The sequence below is a fragment of the Pseudonaja textilis genome, chromosome 1 (assembly GCF_049901715.1).
Source record: "Pseudonaja textilis isolate UNSWEBS1 chromosome 1, rPseTex1.2, whole genome shotgun sequence".
NCBI classification, from domain to species: domain Eukaryota; kingdom Metazoa; phylum Chordata; class Lepidosauria; order Squamata; family Elapidae; genus Pseudonaja; species Pseudonaja textilis.
The window spans coordinates 15,812,822-15,832,100 of NC_141990.1; the positions used below are offsets into that span (position 1 = coordinate 15,812,822).

The 19,279-nt window shown below is 40.1% G+C and overlaps 1 protein-coding gene across 5 annotated transcripts in view; it reads right to left on the minus strand.

Moving 5' to 3' along the window:
* CLIP2 (CAP-Gly domain containing linker protein 2) overlaps positions 1-18,116 on the minus strand; it is an 82,495-nt gene extending 64,379 nt beyond the window's left edge. For 4 of the 5 annotated variants that reach the window (XR_015742142.1, XM_087926512.1, XM_087926508.1 and 1 more), the window contains exon 1: positions 17,579-18,116. The gene's annotated coding sequence lies outside the window, so the exon portion shown is untranslated. Of the gene's footprint in view, positions 1-785; positions 988-17,578 lie in introns of those variants that run through there. The other variant, XM_087926516.1, reaches the window with a different exon arrangement.
* Positions 18,117-19,279: the final 1,163 nt, after the last annotated feature.

Consider the following 19,279-nt stretch of genomic DNA (forward strand, 5'->3'; position numbering starts at 1 on the left):
GAACTTTAGAACTGGATCACAAGAACCTCTAAGGAGGTCCGTTGTAACTTTGAATGGTCACAAGGAACTGATCGTTAGTCAAGGACTACTTGCAGTTGTAACAGAAGAGAAGGCATTCATTACTATTGTATTTGATCATGACTTCATGACTTCCAGTATGCAATGAAAAGGTGCCACACCAACTAAGTTTGTACATTTCTTCTGCATTTGTACATCAAATACAAATCTTACATTTAACAGTACTTAATCCAGTTTAAAATGGTGCTTGCTATCTCTCTTTCCTCTACCCTTTTCTGCTCAGAGATTGAACAATCTGAATGTGTCACAGCAAGTAAAAAGTCAAACCAGCATACTGATTTAGTTACTAATACATTTTCTCCAATGACATGTACAGAGCATGTTTATGTCAGGAAGAAGATATGGCTAAAATCTCAACTTGCATAGCATCATCATCATTTCTTATTTTTGACTCACAGCATAATGCAAAATCGCACCCTAGAGCCTACCATATGAAAAGGCTGCAGGCCTGTGCCATGCCTCCCAGCGATAAACACTCCTCAGCACAAATCAGAGAGCTCTGTCCTGAAAAAATAGGCAGCTTGGGGAAGCAATTAACAAGAGGATATTTCCTTCCCCCCTCTACAAAATGTATCGCCAGTAGATCACTGCCAACAGAAATGTGGGTCTGGCGTGGGAAAACAGAGCAAGAGCTAACAAAGAGCCAGTTCCCTTTGCAAAGTTCTGCCTGCTGTTGAGGGGAACGCTAAGAGAGCTTGCACACTTACCTAACATGGGAGGCACTGAAGTGTTATTACTTAACATCTCAAGAACCTCAAAAGTAATGCCCTCCAGGCACAGCTGTTCCTTTTCCCCAGACAGTCCTACTCTCCAGCAGACGTATCCTACACAAAATCAGTTGCGCTACATGAAATCAGTTGCAGGAATCAACCAACTGCAGATCCATTTAGATGTTTGCAAAGAGCAATGTGGTTTTTTTTTTTTTTGGCTCTCTCTCCTTTTAAAAACAGGAAATGGGGATGCAAAAAAAAAAGTGATGTCAAAGTAACAGCAACAGGACTTTGGGAACTTAAGCATTTGTATAGTCATGTCAAGGGAGAAATTCTAGTTTTTCCTTCCCAACATTTAAAAAAAAATGTTTTAAGCCAGAACAATGAATGCACTGTACGAAAGAGAGAATATAGACCATGCTGACGATTTGAAAAATGGGTTGTCTTTCTGTTACAGATTGTTTAGAACAAATTCAACATCTGCCTCTTTAATACTGACTTCTAGATATTTTCTTTTAAACATGAATAGAAAACTCCTCCTTTGCCAATGACTCACTGCTAAATTCAGCAAGTCTAGACAGGCTTAATAAACCTTCCTAAAAATGTTAGATTTTTCTATTGTTTTCCTATTTATAAACATTGTGGTATCTTTTTTTAAAAAAAGAACTAGATGGGAGAACAAAATTAATTCACGATTTTAAAGCCACTACCACTTGTTATAAAAAACAAATCCATCTTAAAAATTGCTTTTCTGCAGTCCTGTTGTAGGAAGCAAATAAATAAAACAAATAGACAAGTATATTTAAACAAATTACATACCCATCATAATTAAGATTTTGGGAAGAGGGTCAGGGACCCATTTAAAAAGAACAGAGTGTTTTCTAAATAACAGAAATAGCATTTATTTATTTTATTTATTTATTTGTCAGGCAAGTATTAGATAACAGGTATAAGTATAAACATGGTTATGAATGCATGAAATGGATAGGAATAAAAAGAAACAATAGGACAGGGACAGTTGGTGCGCTTATGCACATCCCCTACAGACCTCTTAGGAAAGGGATGAGGTCAATAGTAGACAGTCTAAGGTTAAAGTTTTGGGGGTTTGGGGAAGAAACCACAGAGTCAGGTAGAGTATTCTAGACATTGACCACTCTGTTGTTGAAGTCGTATTTCCTGAAATCAAGTTTGGTACGGTTTACCTTGAGTTTGCATCTATTATGTGCTCTTGTATTGTTCTGGTTGAAGCTGAAGTATTAATTGATAAGTAGGACATTGCAGCAGATAATGTTATGTACTATACTTAGATCAGACTGAAGGCGATGTAATTCTAGGTTGTCTAGGTTTAAAATGTCAAGTCTGCTGGCATAAGGTATTCTGCTACGAGTAGAGAAGTGGAGAATTCTTCTCGTGAAATATTTCTGGACTTTCTCGACTGTATTAATATCCAATATGTAATGCGGGTTCCAGACTGAGGAGCTGTATTCAAGTATTGGTCTAGCAAATGTTTTATTTGCTCTAATTAGCAGTGTGATATTACTGGAGAAAAAGCTACGCGGGATTAGGTTAACAACTCTTAATGCCTTTTTGGCTATTTACTATATTTTAAATCGGGAACATCCTCCAACATAGGCTACAAAGCTCAGAATTTTAGAAGATTTAATTGCATCACAACAGTCAGGTTTTACTTCAGACTCACCAATAAAACTTTCTCATTCTCAACATTAAAAGCAGACTTCCATAAATTAGATTCCTAAACGTTTGAGATGATTCAGAAGAGCTACTTAGTGGGCAAATTCTCTCAATTCAACCATAATAAAAGTTATTGACTGCTACTTTTTGTTCCTATTTCTTCCACTATTCTTCTTTATCATAAAAAATGTGTTAAGAAAGAAACAGCTGCACACTGTTTTTTAATTCATAGTGCAAAGAGCAATTGCGTTATTTAGTTGACCGATCGGAGGAGTCCTCTGCTTTTTTGGGAAAGTATGGGTTGAAAAGGTGATAATTAATAAGAGATGATACCTTAATCCAAAAAGTATGCAATATACTAAAAATAACTGAAGTGCAACATAATTTACCAAAAAGCGAATTATCCTATATAAACAGCAAAGTATCCTATGAGGGGTCCTTGGCACAGGTGGTATTCAGCAGGTTCTGACCAGTTCCAGAGAACCGGTAGCAGAAATTTTTAGTAGTTTGGAGAACCGGCAAATATCACTTCTGACTGGAGATTTTACAGTATCCTTCCCCTGCCACGCCCACCAAGCCACGCCCACAGAACCAGTAGTAAAAATTTTTTTGAATCCCACCACTTGGTATTTTCTGTGCTTGCCTGTTTTCTTGCAGACGTTTCATTACCCTAAGTAACATCATCAGTGCACCAAGGACCCCTCATTTCAACCCTGAGCTACAAATATTCTCCCTTATTGGTAGAGTATCCTATATTGCAAAATCAGTTGTCCTGGGTTCTAAAAGGTATTAAATAAGCGTTATATGATTTAAAAGATTGGTTAATTCAGCAAAGAAGAAATAAATACGGATAGCCCTCATTTAAACAACCCTAACTGGGATAGGAATTTCTATCACTAAGTGAAGTAGTCATTAGATAAAACATTATGTGACCTCACCCCTTTGTGAGGGCAGTTCCAGTAGTTCCAGGTGCGGTTGTTAGGTGAGGAACTCATGCTTCTCTTCCTCTTCCGCACTCGTCTCAGCTTCAACAGTTGGTGCTATTCTTGGTTATGGCTTCCTGGCTTTTTTCAATAAATATAATTTATCAGACGTTCTTGCATTTCTTGTGGCCTTGACTGCGTGGTTCAGTTTTGACAGTAGTACAAAACTAGGCAGGTGTGTTGGCACTTGGCAGAAGACCTTTGATTTTATCATGTCAGACAGACATTTTCTCAATCCCCTTCTTTATCCTCTCAATATAATGGATTAGCCAGTCCCAAAATCAGAGCAGAAGAAACTCTTCTCTTATTCCTCCTGGCCAAGGAAAGACTGCCAAGAGAAGCTGCAGTGCGACATTATCAGGAACAACTCCCTGCTGGGAAGGTTTCCAGAGGTTACTTAAGAAAAAAAAAGTTGGGAAACTTTTCTTCCAAGAAAACCATTGTAGGCTAACAATGCGCAGCTTCTAGTATCCTTCAGAAATAGTATCTGGTATCCTGCTCTTGTTGCAGACACAACTGGGTTAATTCAGAGCTTTGAACCATTGATTTAAGGTTCAATTGTTAAATTTCTGTTTATGGCTTAATATTAGCAAATTTAGTCAAGTGTGATTTTTTTTTTAACAATCCTCTTATGACAAAAGTGGGGCTTCAAGACATTGTTGCCCTTGGTCAATCTTGTTGAGAGTTGGAAATTTGAGAATCAACAGTAAATGGGAAACTACCAGAGAATTTCATGTTGTGGGCTACCCACTGCAATAGATAATAGAAAACCACTTGTGTTTCATTAAGAGGGAACAGCTTGCTTAAGGGCTCCAAGTAACCAAATGGGAGATTTGAACCATTAAGCATGTTTGTGCATTTACTCATCAGAGATACAGTTAGTACAAGGAAATTCCAGTTCTAATCATCACAACTAAGGTGATAAGAATATTGCTAGATCACACTGAAGTTTCATCTAGCTCACAATTTAAACTCCCACATAGAGCAATCAGCTGATTCTGCCATCCTACAAGTTTTCTTCTTAGAATTTGTCAACAAATGAACAATTTCCTACACAGATTCCATGCCTTCAAAGAAATTCCACGCACCCTCAGCATAAACTTATCAGTTTTGTTATGAGTTTGCACAGCATTCTTAACTTACTTTGTCACTGCAAAAATCAGTATGCTAGGTTCACATAATAAATGGAATCATAAACTAATCAGACCACAACAAATTAAATCAAGGTTAAAACTAACCAAACCTAGAATGTTGTACAAAGGCATCTACTGGATTTTTAATTGATCTGGTTAAGCATTTTGTATGAACAATCCTTTGTGTATGTACTATGGGGGTTCAGTGGAAAGGCTACTACATTATCATAACTAGGAGCTCTGAAAGAAATATTGTTGGTGCCCTTTTTTATGAATCAACTTCACTAATATCATATTAGTATTTTTAATTGCATAGGTAGTCAATTCATGCTTTATCTGCATAGTGCCTAATTATTTAATGATAATAACTTTGCATACACAGAGAAAATAATACTCATTTCCCCTCCTATTAAACATGTACTAATTTTTTTAAAAATCTGAATACTAATATTATTCCAAACTTTCATTTCTCACAAATGAATATACCCAAAGCAGCTAATAAACAACAAATTAGTAACTCATAATCACTTACAGTATTCTAAAAAGATACAAAAACTGCAAGATACAAACTGTTTGTATTAATTTATTTCAAGTGTAAAAGTGATAGGGATTTGAGAAGAGGTACTTGCTTGTCAAACCTGATACCTCTTACGGTTGCTTGTAATTTTTGCTCCTTAGTTTGGGTCCTGAAACCACCACTTCTAGTGGTTTTTCTTCCATCCTTTTGTCCATGCTTTGTTCCATCCTGAAATATATTTGCCACTCGGAATGGGACAACTACAACTTGCCACAGCCAACGAGTCACAGCCAACTCACCATGGCCAGCTTGCTGTGGGACAACTCACCACAGCCAACCCACCTACAGGACAACTCACTGCAAGGCAATTCAACAATTCAATTTAATTATTTAAAATAATTAAAACCTTAAGGTTTTGATTATTTTAAATAATTAAATCCTTAAGGTTTTGATTATTTTAAATAATTAAATAATAATTTTTGTCATTCACATTTCATTTTGTCCCATCGTTGGCATCTTTTCTTTAATGATTCTATTCCACCATTTCTTCAATATTAGCGTAACTCTTGTTCCGTAGCAAGTTGGCCATTTTGAGTTGTCCCATGGCAAATTGGCCGTAGCAAGTTGCAAGTTGGCTGTAGCAGGTTGGCTGTAGCGAGCTGGATGTGGCGAATGGTCCTAGACCCTGTGTCACTATCACATTCAAAGTAGACTCTGATTGCTCCCACAGAGGGAATTTTTGTATAGGGAAAAATGTACCATTAGATAAATTGTAGGTAAGTTTAATTGCAGCGACAAATATTACAGCTTGCTGATAGCTGCCTGCTTCTACAATTCTGTACCCAAGTGACTGCCTGAAGAATTCTAGAAGTCCACACCTCTTAAAATGGCCAAGGTTGAGAGACATTTCCTGCAGACCACTCCCTTGTGCCAAATAGCTAAAGTGATTTTATTTGTTCAGGAGGGGGTCCCCTTTAAAAAGAGCAGCCTCAGTATTTAATTGTCTAGCTTTTATTTACATGATAACTTGATAGTTTTCAAGTACTCATGTTTTATTTTCTAATTCTGTATTAATTTTATATTGATCAATTTTATTTTGACTGAACATAAATTACCAGCAGGAGCAAAATTTATTATTGGAGAAAAAAGGGATAGAAAATGACAACTCAAGAAGGAACAAACCCCAGTAAAACATTGTAAATCTCCTGCAAATCACATTCCGCTTGGTTGTCCGCTCTTCCTGTGGAGACTAAAGTACCTCACATTACAACTACTGCTATTTTCCAAATGCAAATTAATTTCCCAGCAGAGAGAAGGCAACTTCTCGATAATTAAAGGATGCGGTACGCCCCCACCCCCATCGCTGAGCCCAACAGTCTTGATCTCCAACTTGGCCTCCTGGAGAAGGTGAGAGACAAATCCTCTACAGTCACCATCCAAGCCTGAAACCTTCTCTAAGACCTTTGATGTTTGGAAAGAGATGGGCTGTGGCGTGCTTCAATAAAATAAAAAGGTAGGTGCATATTTATTTATCAAATTGTTGGGTTGTCAACTCCATATAGACTCATGGAGGACTGATCTTTATTTCTGTTTTGGTGCCCTCAAGTTGGCCTTGACATTTGGTGACTGCATGGACAAGTCCACAATATTTTCTTTGCAACATTTGTCCCAAGCTGGCAAAGGGTTCCTCTCTGCCTACCCATTAAGCAGTAACTATGAATCCAAGAGGATACCTAAGTCAATGGATCAATTCCTTTGGTGCAGGGGTGTCAAACTTGATTTCATTGAGGGCCGCATCAGGGTTGTATTTGACCTTGGGGGGCCGGGGTGGGCATGGCCATCTTCGTGACCAGAGTGCTCTGCCAGAGAAAACAGGCTCCCAAGATCTATTTTCAGCTGTGATGGCCTCCTGCAACCCTCTGCCATTGAAAACGGAGCCATTTTTGCTGCCAGAAGCACTGCGGATTGGTCCTTCACTGTTTCCAGGGAAGCCCCCGCGGGATGGATTGGGCCCCTAGGTTTTGAGTTTGACACCCCTGCTTTAGTGCCACCTCCTCAAAAGACAACATTGGAGTTGGCCAAGAATTTGTTAAAGGTAAGAATGAGGAAAGTTTCCAATCTCCATAGATAGAACCATATGGGAGACATCCCAGCCTGTGGGCATAGCTGGTGCTTGAAACAAGACATCTAGAAAATTAAATCATTGTCCTAGGTATTTGAAGACTTCCTCTCCCTAAAGGCACCATTTACCTGCCAAGACAAGGGACCCATTTTCTTGCAATCACTTTTATACAATGGACATTTCTGTAAATCTTAGGGAAGTGGGCACAGAAAGACAAAATCAAATCACCACACTATAGATGTATATACTTCTTCACCCATCTGAGTCAACACTGCTGAGCTCATCTACTATTTGATTTTCTCAAATGGGTGCGCTGAGTAGAAAATAAAGAGTCAGGAAATAGAATGGCTTCAGCAATTTACAGATAGATTAGATAGATCATTAGATATAAGATCCAAAATAGGAATATTGGATGGAAACAGGATGGAACAAAGTTCCAGTGGTGGGATTCAATTTGTTTTACTACCGGTTCTGTGGGCGTGGCTTAGTGGGCATGACTTGGTGGGTGTGGCTTGGTGGGCATAGTAGGGGAAGGATACTGCAAAATCCCCATTCCCTCCCCACCCCACTAACCTGCTTTCCAGGCCCATTCTCCTGTGCAGGGCAACAAAAGAAGACCCAGCCTCCCAGCTGGGACTCGGGAGGCAGAGAATGGATGGGGGCGGGGCCAGTCAGAAGTGGTATTTGCTGGTTCTCTGAACTACTCAAAATTTCTGCTACCGGTTCTCCAGAACTGGTCAGAACCTACTGAATACCACCTCTAGAACAAACAATGGAGGTTTTTAAGAAGAGATTGGACATCCATTTGTCTGAAATGGTATAGGGATTCCTGCCTGAACAGTGGGTTGGAATAGAAGACCTCCAAGGTCCCTTCCAATACTGTTAGTGTGTTAATATCCCATAGTGGACCCTCATTTGAGCAATCTCCAAAAGACAATGGAGGACAGGAGGAGCCAGACGTGCTACGGTCCTTGGGGTCGAGAAGAGTATAACTCTTGGAGCATAACTCCAAATGGTATAGAGTTACTACAACCTAGTTTCTACCACAGTTGGGCATGATTTAGCTACTGAACAACGATGTGGACCCTTGGCACCTTCAAGTACCTAACTCAGTCTATGCTGCAAACTGTTTTAATAATGATAGCATGATATATCAAGTTTTGTAGAGAAAAGAAAGAGTAACTGTGTTAAGTGTCAACATATCTATTTTTAAAAAAAGACTGGAAATTTTGCTCCCACTCATTCCAGCGATGCTATGATATTAAATATCAAATTACTGCAGGTTTTGGGGTGGGGTGGGGGAAAGAATCAATCCTCTCACTGCAAAAAGAAATAAATTCTGATCTAAAAGTCTTTGATTTGACATGTTGTAAAGATGCCTGATCTTGAACACTGTATTCCTTTAGGGAAGTGACATAAGAAAAGGGTTAGATTACAGGTGATGAGTAAATCAACTTCTCTGACTGATATCCTGGAAAAACTCTGCAATGAAAAGAAATATTATCAGAGTTGTGGGATGAATTGTCTTGCTATATATAAGGTGCCTACAAACTGGACCAAGAATTTCATAGTGGCAAGAAGCAAAAGAGAATGGAAGCCCTCCTTTGCTTTACAATTAATTTTAATTGTTACAAATCATTTTAACAGTGTCTAACCATCCTGCCTCTTTCAAAATTTGACTTTTGTATCCTGTTTTTGTATTTTAATATTTTATTGTACACCATCTCTGAGGTAGATGGGCAGTTCAAAAATGGAAAAATTAAATAATATCCATGTGGGTCTATGATAATTCACCGCAGCCATGACCAACCTGCCACAGCCAACTCACCATGGCCAATTCGCCATGGCCATCTCACCACAGGACAACTCACTACAGGACAAGAGTTACATTAATATCAAACAAATGGTGTAATAGAATCATTAAAGAAAAGATGCAAAAGGAGAGACAGAATGAAATGTGAACAGCAAAAACTATAATAATGTTTATTTATTTTAAATAATAAATAGAATTGTTAAATTATCCCTCAATGAGCTGCCTTGCAGTGAGTTAGCTGTGGTGAGTTGGCTGTGGCGAGTTGGCCACAATGAGTTTGCCGCAGCAAGCTGGCTGTGGCAAATTGTCCCATTCCCTATACATGTAGTCAGTAAGGGCTAAGCCAGTAATTGAGAAAAGTCTTTTAAAAAGAGGGATAATGACAGATCAAATAGACAAAAATTTATCAATCTATTTCCTCATAATGGTAAGTGTTCTGAGTAATCCAAAACTTTCACCTATCACCTACAAGCTGTTCCTCAGAAATTGCATTCTTTGCTAGCAGGATGTAAGAAAAACTTTATTGGATAAGATCCAAACTATATTTAGTTCAGTATCCTGTCTCTCAGGGATCCCAACAGAAAGCAAAGCATGAAAAAATAACACCCATGATAATTTGGTTGCTTCTGTAGATACCAGTTACATACAGTACTAATCCTTCTACTCCCAAATTACAAGTAAGTCTTTGAGTAACCAACACAATGCTTTTCACACACACCATCTCAGCAAACCTGGAGGAGCTATGAAATGTGTAGAAAGTGATTAGAAGCCAAAAGTGGAGACTATCGCCTTCACTTGAAGTAGTCCAATCCCAATAAGGATTTGGGAGCAAGTCAAAAACTGAAGAATACAGATTGTTGAGATACAACTAGAAACAAGATGGGGAGAGAGAAATGAAATGTAGCAGTTAGAATTCTGCACAGTAATACCTCGCTGTGCATGTCACTGGTTTTATTGGTTTACATTTATTGTATAGCAGATAAATCTTCTAAAAACCTAATGCTTAAATGGTCAGGATAGCACCGCCCTAATATAAAGATGAAGGTTCTATAGGCTTACAAAAATCCTAAAGTTTGCAAATGTACAAAAATGGAATTTGCAGTTTTGAGTCGTAGGGAGAAGACACTCGAATGGAGTAATACCGTGTTTCTCCAACAATACGGCCTCCACCAATAGGAAGGCCCAGCATGATTTCTAGGCATGAGGTGAAATTAAGCCCCACCCCCAAAATTTAGGCCTATTTAAACTATGCGTTTCCCCGCTATTTCTCACATTGTTCGCTAGAACTACACGAGGTGAAGAGAAATGGGGGGGAAGGGTGGGGGTGGGGAGAAAACTTGCCTTTAGGAGTGCCCTGCAGGTAGCCTAGGCTAGAATACCCCAATCTACCGAAAGAACATCAGCCGATAGAAGCTCCCCGAAGGCAGAGTCCCCAGCTGCTTCGGGGCATGGCGTGGCTGCCCGTGTCCCCTCACCATTAGGCAGTATCTTTCGGGCAAAAGAAGCTCCCCAAGGGCAGTCACCAGCCACTTCGACCGGCTGGTAGAAGCAGCCTCGGGGTGAGCACGCACACACACTCCCCTTGCCAAGAGGCCGTTTCTATCAGCCAATCGAAGTGGCTGGTGACTGCCCTTGGGGAGCTTCCATTGCCCGAAAGACACTGCCTAATGGCGAGGGGACACGGGCAGCCACGCCATGCCCCAAAGCAACTGGGGACTCTGCCTTCGGAGAGCTTTCGTCGGCTGATAGAAGCGGCCTCACGGCGAGTGTATGGGCCGCTCTAGGTGGGGGAGGAAATTAAGTCACCCCCCCAAAGACAGCCTAGCCGTTTTTTCGTGGGTCAAAAAAAAAAAAAAAAGCCCGGCCTTATTTTATGAGAAACATGGTAGCACTTTATAATGTCTTGGAAATACCACGTCTAGAATATTGCATCCAGTTTTGGTTGCCACGACATAAAACAAGAAATCTAGAAAGAGTACAAAGTAAAGCAACAAAGATGATATGGGGAACTGGAAGCTAAAACATATGAAGAATGTTTGCAGGAATTAGGTACATCTAGTTTAATTAAAAGAACGACTAGGGGCGACATGATAGCAGGGCTCCAATATTTGAGAGGCTGCCACAAAGAGGATGGGGTCAATCTATTTTCCAAAGTGCCAGAAAGCAGGACAAGAAGCATCGACGGAAATTAATCAAGGAGAGAAACAATGTAGAAGGAGAAATTTCTTGACAATTAGAAAAATAATTGGTGGAACGACTTGCCTCTAGAAATTGTGGGTGTTCCAATACTGGAGATTTTGAAGAAGACATTGGACTATCATTTGTCTGAATGGTATAGGGATTCCTGCTTTGAGCAGGGAATTGGACCTAGAAGACCTCCAACGTCCCTTCTACCTCTGTTATTCTGAGTACCTTGGTAAAGGTTTGCTGGTTGCTCCAAATTACAATTTCATTGTCCATTTCATAGAACACACTAACTCATAAAATGGTGAGTTTGTTTTGGGCTTAGCATGTAGCACAAATAGTATTTCAGACTATGCTTTAAGTTTAAGATTACAGCTAAAAATTTATCTAAGTCCTTATGAAAATTCTGGGCTTTTAAATAAGCTGTAGTTACAGTCCATTAATCACACTAGTAATAAAATACTTCTGTCATGAATACCCATATACTATATGGAAAGAGAATCTTCTACTAGCATATTTGTTCAACATCTGGGGAAGCTATAACTATGATAGACGAAATGGTTTATCTGTAATGCCTTGAATTTTTATGACAGTTTTTTTCTAGGTTTTCCTGTCATTCTGTGAACTTCTGAGCCAAAACAGTACTCAGAGATCATGATAGAATTTCAACTAGAATTTTCTCTTGAGCAGAGTCAGAAATGATCCAGCATGAATCATCAATTAAACAATGAATAAATAGAACCACATTATTTATGTGACATTGTTTAGAATCGTGCTTTTCAACAGCAACAACCAATGAAACTTAGTACCATTATAGTTGCCATAATACTCAAAAGTTTGATTGGAGGAAAAAATCAACCAGCAGTTTGAATCCAAGTAAACAACTACCGGTACTTGGAATTATAGTCTTAAATTTTGCAGAAGTGAAAATAAAAACGATGGGACTTTCTCTACAGTTAAAATGCCATCTACCATTGTACCTTGTTGGAAAGGTAAAATAATGGACAGGACACTTACGCATAAGAGTTTGCTCTATTACTATTTTGGTTTACTATTCATAAATTACTATTTTAAAATATAGTATTTAAAGATAAGAATGTAATTTTGAATCAAATATAATACCAAGTATTCGGCGTTCATCAATATATGAAAAATGGACTTATTCAGCAATGGATACAGCAAAAAAAGTAAATTTTCCTAAAATGAAAGTACCACGTCACTGGATTTATAATCTTGAATTGATATTCACTTTCCATTTATTGAAAAATGGTGCTACATAATATTTACTATGATTGTACTTCCTTCTTTTTTTTGTTTTCCTGACTTTTTTTTCCCTTTCTACATAGGTATTAAAAAATTAAAAAAGAAAAGAGTAGAACACACTTTGTAGTAAACACATGCAGGGGAGCCGTAAAAGTTTGTGCAGTATAGTCATATCTGTACTTATTCAAAATTAAGTGTAACAGAGTTTAATAAGATTTACTTCCAGCTTTCTTTTCTTGGCTATTCTGGTTGGGAGCTGAAACCCAACAAAAAAAATCTACAATATTGGTCCAAGGATAATTTTTTAAATATTATTTGGAATATTTCTTATCTGCCTTTCATTTCCAAGAAGGCCTACTACAATGTGCACACATATATGCATACACACAGACACATATATATACATATTTTTCAAAGTTACTATAATATTGAGAAGCACCACTATTAAACTAATTATTTAAAATCTCCACTCAGCAAAGTCAGAATCAGTAATTGTAAACAATTATGTTCTAAATCAGGGGTCTCCAATCTTGGCAACTTTAAGACTTGTAGACTTCAACTCCCAGAATTCCTCAAATAGCTTTGCTGGCTGAGGAATTCTGGGAGTTGAAGTCCACAAGTCTTAAAGTTGCCAAGGTTGGAGGCCCCTGTTCTAAATACACACAAAAAAGCTCTGAAAATCATAAATTTGGGATAGTTTTAAAAATGCAAGAGAAGAATATATGTCTATATGTATAAATGTATGTAATGCAATAAGAGCCAAATTGGTGTTTAAGGCATCAGTTTAGAAACTAGCCGTTCTAGTCCCGCCTTAAGTCAACTGAGTGACCTTGGGCCAGTCATTCTCTCAGTGCTAGGGAAAAGACAATGGCAAACCACTTCTGAAAAATCTTGGCAAGAAAACTTCAGAGACCTGTCCAAGCAGTCACCAGGATTCAACATACCATAGATTTTGGAGTTCTATTGTCTTTTGGAATCATGTTTTTAATTGTAAACCATTTTGGAATTTATTTAGTGAAAATGAAAAATGGTATATAATATAACCCTGTTTTTAGAAATACCTTCAAATTAAATAATATATTGCAATTATTATCCCATGCACTCATCTTCTGGTTCAGTGATTTTATTTATTTATATCCCTGTATTATTACTTTTATAAATAACTTGAAGTAAACAAACACACACACACAGAGACAATACTCCAGAGGTCTAATGTGCCATGAAAAATAGCATGGCATGTCACTGTGATATGTTCATCATTAGCGTTTTAGTTGTATGCAAGTTCTGAAAGAATGAGCAAGGTTGGATCTGGCCCGTTTGTGGACAGCAGACACCTGAGAGGAACTCAACGTAACCCAACACCTTGGGTTAAAAAAAAAGGGAAATCAATTTTAAACATAAAAGGAAATATTCTTACTTACTGCAACTCTTGCTGATCAAATGGTAGGTATGGCTCTATATAAAGCCTGCCAGACTTCATGATTACAGAATAAATCCTGTTGTAGCAGAAAATCCTTTCTTACCATAAAACTGGTTTATAGGAGCAAATTGTCATGTCCAATATTCTTCCCATGATCCTTAGTGCTTGCCACAGACTCATACAGTACATCATAATGGATAAAGAGATCTTGGAGACATACAAGTCACGAATATTAAATAGCATATTAATTGCGTCTGCTCATAAAGGTTCCATGAACTGTAAAGTACCATAACTTAAGTTTCCCCACCTCCCAAAAAAGACACAGCATAAGATTGAAACTTTATAGACAGTCCCATTTTTGCCCACCTGGGGTCTTCTACTTGAAAAGGGGGTTGGACTAGTCACTAGAATATTTCAAAGGTCCCTTCCAATTCTGTTATTCTGTTCTGTTAAATCTGACTACAAATGCTTCATGTAAAGGTAAAGATTCCTCTCGTACATACGTGCTAGTCGTTTCCGGCTCTAGGGGGCGGTGCTCATCTCTATTAACAAAGCCAAAGAGCCAATGCTGTCCAAAGACATCTCTATGTTTATGTGGCCAGCATGACTAAATGCTGAAGGCGCATGGAATGTTGTTACCTTCCCACCAAAGCGGTCCCTATTTTTCTACTTGCATTTTTACATGCTTTAGAACTGCTAGGTTGGCAGAAGCTGGGACAAGTAACGGGAGCTCACTCCATTACATGGCGCTAGGGATTCGAACCGCCAAACTGCCGACTTTTATGATCGACAAGCTCAGCATTTTAGCCACTGAGCCACCGCATCCCATCAAAATGCTTCATAATGCAACTCAATATCTGATGAAAGTCAAAACAGGCTGCACTTAATTTGCTCCCTCCATCTTGCCTAACAACAGGTTTTGATGGGTCTGTGGATTAAAGAAAAACACTGAGTAAATTTAGAATCTGGTTTCGATAGTGTGTGTTAAAAACTGGCAGCACACGTCCCAATCATTTTGAGGCTAAAGCAAAGAAAAGCAAAAACCCAAAATAGGCTAACTTTAAAAAGAAAAGGTGGAAAAACATTTCAAAATTCTTCAAAGTGTGTCATCCGCAGATCAGGGTTTACAACAACGGTTTTCACATCAAACTGCCACGCTCTTAATGATGCCTTTTTAAAATATTTTATTTTTAACTTAAAAGAAAATATACAGGCACCCCACACTATCTTGCATAAATGCACACTTTGGGACCTGAGAGCTGGTTGCCCATTAACAAAATGCATGGACATTTTATTTTGCAATATGGATAATTGAACCCACCAACACACCAAGCCCACATTTTGAAAGTGGTCAAGGGGCCATGCTTGGAAATCCATAAAACAACCATAATATGATAATTCAAGATATAGCCGTCCCAGAGCAATGTCATGATCAGGGAAAATGAGGTTAGCTCTCAAGTTAGGCACTTTCAGAGAATAAATAAAAACAGCCTTGTTCACCCCAACTCTCAGGATGACATTGGCCCATGGACTTTAATATCTGTTGGTATGTACAGGTAGTCCTTAACTTACAACCACAATTAAGCCCAACATTTGTGTTGTTAAGTGAGATATTTGTTAAGTGAGTTTTGCTCCATTTCACGACAGCTAAGTGAATCATTGCAGTTGATAAGTTAGTAACACGGTTGTTAATTGAATCTGGCCCCTTAACTTTATTTGTCAAAAGCCTTCAAAGGGTGATTACATGACCTTTGGACAGAGCAGCGGTCATAAGTGTGAACCAGTTGCCAAGCACCTGAATTTTGATCACATGATCATGGAGATGCTACAAAGGCCGTAAGTGTGAAAAACAGTTATGTCATTTTTTTCAGTACCGTTGTAACTTTGGTCACTAAATGAACTGTTGTAGGTCAAGGACTACCTGTACTTTGCAGGTCCTTTTTACAACAGTGGCCAGAATAACAATACACCCATGCTGTATTTTGCATGAGCTTTGCACCATCCAGGGCAAAAAGTATCTCCAACACAGCCCCATATTTTTTTTATTGAAGCACATGTCCAAGGTCAACTCAGTCTTGTACAAGTGACTGCAACATAGTCCTTGACTTACAACCATAATTGGGACCAGAATTTCCATTGCTAAGCAAGGTGGTTTTTAAATGTGTTGTGACCAATTTTACTACCTTTTCTGCCACTGTTGTTAAGTGAATCACTGCAGTTAAGTCAATCATGCAGTCGTTAAATGAACCCAGCATCACCAATTGATGTTGCTTGTCAGAAGCCAGCTGGGAAGTTTGCAAATGGCAATCACATGACCCTGGGATGCTGCAACCATTGTAAATACATGCTGGTTCCCAAGCACCCAAATTTTATTCAGTGACTTTGGGGATGCCACAACAGTTTAAGTGCAAGGACTGGTTGAAAGTCACTTTTTTTTCTAGTGCTGTTGTATCTTTGAACGGTTGCTAAACTAATGGTTGTAACTTGAGGACTACCTGTATGAGGTGCCTTCCAGGTTCCTAACAATAGCGAGAAAACATTCTGCCAATGCTCAGAGAATTGTCATATCTTCTTTCTACTTGTTGCTGAAAGCCAGCTAGGAAAGTTCAGTCCCATCCCAAATATGACTGCACTATGACTAAATGTCATCCTTCACCTCTCCCATCGCTATTACTCCAAATATTTATTTATAGGCACCCTCAACCAATCTCTCTCATCTTACAAACAGGAAGTACCTCTTCATAAGTGAATAAACATTTTCAGGAAGATGGGGAATAGGTCCCATATTTTCATTCTTTTCCCTTTTAAACACATTCCTGCATTCTTACGCTTCTTGTCTCAGAAGAAACTTAACTAATGAACCTCCCTCTTCACAGCTTTTACATCCCAGGGCATTTGGAGAAGAAGACTAAAGCCTCCTTCTCTGCTCCACTCCCATCTACACAAACATACCCCATCACGCATATATGTCAGATAAAAACACCAAGCACAACGCCAGCTGGCAGTTAAAGGAAGAGTGCGTTCACTCATGGCGGGGGGGAAGAAGGTTGTGCACAGAATCCATCCTTCCCTCCCTCCACACACACACCTCAAATCTTTCTGACTCAAAACCTGGCCTTGGCCCCACAGAAATTGCTGACAGCATGACCTCCTCTTCCTCACCCATGCCCAGAAGTGGTCTGGGTTGCTGGCTGAATCTTAATTCAATCATGGACAGGTGCCAGCCATCTCCCCCCCCCATCCCCCAACCTTACCTCAGACACAAGGATGCACACCACTGGGAGGGGGGCAAAGGACAGCCATTGAACTCTCAAGTGGGGGGGGCACCACAGGTCCCACCCATCCCCTTCTTTCTCCAGAAAGCCAGTGACTCTTCTCCCACACCCCAATATTGCATCCTCTCGGTGGGTGACATTTGCTGTCAGGGGAAAGGGGCACAGGAATACCCAAATTGTGGACCCCAGAGCCCAATAATCACCCCCACCCCCCTTTTGAGACTCTTCTTGCACCTCTCCGTGCCCCCCATCCTCCTCTCCCTCCTTTGTTGCTGCAAGCGTCTCCCCCAACACACACACACACACACCCTCCACCATCCCCTCCCCACCCCCGTAGCTTTGCAACCCACCCAACTGCCTCTCCAGCTCTCGGATTTACGCTACCTACCTTCCTTCCACCCGGCCAGTCCGGACGGAGACCCGGTCGGTCCCCCAAAAGCTGGGTTTTTTTTTCTCCTTCCTTTTCCTTTTCCCGGCCTGACTTAGGCCATAACCCCGAAAACGCCCGGCTCTCTTTTTAACAGAAAGGACGCCGGCGGCGTTGCTCCGTGGAAGGCGGGCCGGCGGCGCCTGCCACTCCCTTCGGATGCAAAAGGAGAGGCATCCACCGAGGCAGCCGGAGCGGCGGGCGAGAAGATGCAGGGATGCCGCCAAGGAACGAGGATGCTCAGGCGGGCTTGCCTCCGTCTATCTCAGTCCGGGCGAGCTTGGCTTGGCGACGAGGTTCCGCCGGGAAAGGAAGAAAGAGGGGAGACCCGGCAGACACTCGCGGGTCCCGCTTCTGCTTCCCGCTGCTTGCAAAGAGCCCCTCAGCCAAGCCGAGCGGCGCTTTGGCCTCCCCGGCGCTTTCTGCCACACTAACCAGCCTTTGCCTGGAACAAAAGGGGAAGGAGCCGCGCGGGCCCGTAGAGAGGAGAAGGGAGGGGAGGGGCAGTTCCAGCTGTTTGCATCAAGGCTCCTTCGCAGAGCGTTCTAAAAGCCTCGTCTCTTGGGTTCTCAGGCCCCGGCGCTGCAGCGGAAATCAGGCGGGAGGGCGGGAATCCTTCGCCCATTCATTCATGCATGCACACAGAGGGTGTGTTCCCACACTACGGATTAAACTAGGGTGGGATAAGGAATCATAAAGGGGAAGGGCAAATTGCGCTCTCCTCTGCCCCTCAGCCCCTTTCAAGGGCTTTTAGAATCCCCTTAAAAACTAAAGGTGATTTTTGAAGGTTGCCGATGCGCTGTCCTGAACTGTGAGATGTTAAGAAAAGTGAAATTTGCTAAAATAATCTAACAAAACAAAGCGACAAATCGGGTGGCAGGTTTCATTCATTATTTGTCTTGATTAGGCTTTTCCGGGGCTGTAGAGTATTGATCGGTATATTATGCAAATCCAGAAAACGTGTCAATTCAGAAAGTCGCTTAAGTGTGAATCAGGCATAGTGTGGGTGCCTTAACAAGCTGCAAGCATCGTTGTTTTAAATTGCTATCAAATTCAGAGATGCCTTTGAGTAAAGCTGGCTGTTGTTTGAGCCAGCAGCCACGTCACTATCTTGCAGTGCTGCCTTCCAATATGTTTTTCAACTTCCGAGGGTTAAGTAGTGGTCTTTTGATGCCTCCCAACCAATTATTAACCAAACCTGACCCTGCTTAGCTTTTGCACGCAGAAAAAGTGAGCAGATGCTGTTACCTTCTAAGACAAAAAGGTTATAAGAAGGAAAACGATGCACAGCTGCAAAAATGCAGTGGAACACAAAAAGAATCGGAAAATAAAAATTACAGCAAGTACCCACATGCTCTGAGCAGGAATAAATATATAATACACAAACTGTTGCATTTAAATAACACATAGAAAATGTAACATTGTAAAAAAATTACCATATTATTGGAAACTCTCCTGGTTGATCATGTTTTATTGAATCAGATTGAAATGTATTATTTTTCTATATCAAATTAATTTATTTTATATGTTGCATATACCAGAGTGTATATTCCAACTACTACTTCATGATAATGGTCACGGTGTGGAGTGATTACATGGGATCATGTAATCACCTTTTGTAACCTTCTGACAAGCAAAATCAATGGGGAAAGCCAGATTCAC